The 3,302-nt window shown below is 41.7% G+C and overlaps 1 long non-coding RNA gene across 1 annotated transcript in view; it reads right to left on the bottom strand.

Moving 5' to 3' along the window:
• Positions 1–15: 15 nt before the first annotated feature.
• Positions 16–3,302, bottom strand: part of LOC129392653 (uncharacterized) — a 39,204-nt gene continuing 35,917 nt past the window's right edge. The window contains exon 3 of the long non-coding RNA XR_008618932.1: positions 16–1,163. This is a non-coding gene — a long non-coding RNA (uncharacterized lncRNA). The remainder of the gene's footprint in view (positions 1,164–3,302) is intronic.

Below are 3,302 nucleotides of genomic sequence, written 5' to 3' on the forward strand. Positions count from 1 at the left end.
TATGGTTTCCTTTGCTGTGCAAAAGCTTTTAAGTTTAATTAAGTCCCGTTTGTTTATTTTTGTTTTTATTTCTGTTACTCTAGGAGGTGTATCAAAAAAGATCTTAGTGTGGTTTATGTCAAAGAGTGTTTTTCCTATGTTTTCCTCTAAGAGTTTTATAGTGTCTGGTCTTATATTTAAGTCTTTAATCCATTTGGAGTTTATTTTTGTGTATGGTGCTAGGTAGTGTTCTGTTTTCAAATCCTCTGCTGTATACGATCCCTTCATTTCTCCTATAACCTTCTTATATCACTGGTCCCCATCACAAACTCTTTATTCAGTTCTCTCCTTGGGCGTGCTTCCACCTACTCCTTGCTTCTTCTACCCCAGAACCTTCAAGACTCTGTTTATATTGGGCCCTGGGAAGGCACTGTCCCATCAGCCTTTCTCCAGCCTCCTGGTTCTTTAGTGGGGCTGTGGTGGAGCCCACAGCTGCTGTTTGAAACCAGTGAACTTTACTTGTTTGTTGGACTTGAACTAGCCATGGACTCAGAGAGAGAGCCTGATGGGCAAATCCATGTAAATGGTGAATGCAGGACTCCAGTGACTAAAAAGCAGTGGGTAGGGGAGGGAAGAAAAGAAGGAAGGGAGAAAGGGATGACTTAGGAGTGTAGCTGAGGGTGTAGAAGAGGCTGGTGACAGAGATCCAGTGCTCAGAACGTCTGGGGCCCAGCTCAGCTAGAACAAAAGCAGGACTTGATCATTACTACTCGATGCCCTCCTGGTCCATCCAGGCCATATCAGGGAAAATTCAAGCAGAAATCTAAGTCGGGTCAGAGTGAACAAATTCTGGAGGGAGAGAGATGAAAGATGACCTGAGTTGGCAACAGGCTGATGTCAGGTAGTAACAGTACAGTGGGATTTAGGACCCTGGTGCTCTGTAACCTCTAGCTTCCTGTTCTAAACACTTGCTACTTACAGTGTGGTTTTGGGATTGGCAGCATCTGTATTACTGGGAGGTTGTTAGCAATGCAGAACCGCAGGTCCTGCTCAGACTTACTGAATCAGAAACATGGGGGTGGGAATTCCCTGGCAGTCTAGTGGTTAGGACTCTTTGTTTCCACTGCGGGGCCCGGGTTCAAGCCCTGGTCGGGGAACTAAGATACTGAAGCAGCGCAGCACAGCTGGAAAAAAAATAGAAAGAAAGAAAGAAGAAGAAAAAAAACAAACTTTGGTTTGGCATTCCTTGGCTCGTGGCTACATCACTCCAAACTTTGCTTCTATTGTCGTCATAACCTTCTCTGACTCTGACACTCCTGCCTCCTTCTTATAACACTTTTGATTACATTGGGTCCACCTGGATAATCCAAGACTTCTATCCATCTCAAGATTATGAACTGAAGCACATCTACAACATCCCTTTTACCATGTAAGGTAATATATTTGCAGGTTCTGGGAATTAGGATGTGACATCTTTGGGGGCCCACTATTCACCCTACTACAGGAAACCATTAGAGAAGTGACAAAATTTGACATATATTTTAAGAGCAATTATGGCTGCTGTTTTGAAAATAGTTTTGTGGGGGCAAGAATGGAAACAGGAAAATTAGTTACTATATCAGAGTGAGTCTTTAAATTCTAAGGGCCTTGTTGGCTGTTCCCACATAAGCGAGCATGTAATTCTGTTATGGGCTGAATTTTGGCACCTAAAATTCCTGTGTTGAAGCCCTAACCCTTAGTACCTCAGAATGTGCCCATATTTGAATATAGGGCCTTTAAAATGGTGATTAAGTTAAAATGAGCCTGTTAGGGTGGGCCCTAATCCATTCTGACTGGTGTCTTTATAAGAAGAGAAAATTTGGACAAATGAAGAGACACCAGGGATGTACGCACACAGGGAAAAGACCATGTGAAGACACAGTGAGAAGGTAGCCACCTGCAACCCAAGGAGAGAGGCCTCAGGAAAAACCAACCCTGCCAACACCTTGATCTTGGACTTACACCTTCCAGAACTTTCAGAAATAAATTGTTGTTAAGCTACCTAGTCTATAGTATTGAGTTGTGGCAGCCCTAGCAAATTGATACAAATTTAAAATGTCTTCCTGAAATCCAGATGCAGACTCTCCTCCTGACCCCTCAGTTCATGATTCTTGTCAGAAAAGGAAGTCGTGTCAGAAAAGTAGTTGGCAGGATCTTCCTGAAGTAACCTCACCTACATCCCAAGAGTGAACACTTAAAACAATCTTTGCTCTTTAAAAGACACTGTTTAAAAAAGGAAAAGAAAAGCCACAGACTGGGAGGAACAATTTGCAAAACACATACCTGATAGAGGCTTGTATCCAGAATACATAAACCACCCAAGTAAGACATGTGCAAAAGATTTGAACAGATACTTCACATTAGACGAGGTACAGATGACAAATAATCACACAAAATGATGATCAACATCATTAGTAACTAAGAATATGCAAATTAAAGCCATAATGAGCCATCACTATGTACCTACCTACTAGAGTGGCTTTAAAAAAACTGACAATACCAAGTGTTTACAGGAATTCAGAGCAAGAGAAACCTCATACACTGCTGGTGGGAATGCAAAATGACACAGCCGCTTGGGACAACAGTTGGTAGATTTTTAGAAGGTTTAAACATACTCTTACCATATGACTCAGCAATCTTACTCTTTTTTTTTTTTTAACATCTTTATTGGAGTATAACTGTTTTACAATAGTGTGTTAGTTTCTCCTTTACAACAAAGTGAATCAGTTATACATATACATATGTTCCCATATCTCTTCCCTCTTGCGTCTCCCTCCCTCCCACCCTCCCTATCCCACCCCTCTCGGTGGTCACAAAGCACAGAGGTGATCTCCCTGTGCTATGCGGCAGCTTCCCACTAGCTATCTAATTTACATTTGGTAGTGTATATATGTCCCTGCCACTCTCTCACTTCGTCACAGCTTACCCTTCCCCCTCCCCATGTCCTCAAGTCCATGCTCTAGTAGGTCTGTATTTTATTCCCATCCTACCACTAATCTCTTCATGACATTTTTTTTCTTAGATTCCATATATATGTGTTAGCATACGGTATTTGTTTTTCTCCTTCTGACTTACTTCACTCTGTATGACAGACTCCAGGTCTATCCACCTCATTACAAATAACTCAGTTTCATTTCTTTTTATGGCTGAGTAATATTCCATTGTATATATGTGCCACATCTTCTTTATCCATTCATCTGTTGATGGACACTTAGGTTGCTTCCATGTCCTGCCTATTGTAAATAGAGCTGCAATGAACAGATGAATGGATAAAGAAGATGTGG

This window comes from Physeter macrocephalus, chromosome 12 (genome assembly GCF_002837175.3).
Source record: "Physeter macrocephalus isolate SW-GA chromosome 12, ASM283717v5, whole genome shotgun sequence".
Classification (NCBI taxonomy): Eukaryota; Metazoa; Chordata; class Mammalia; order Artiodactyla; family Physeteridae; genus Physeter; species Physeter macrocephalus.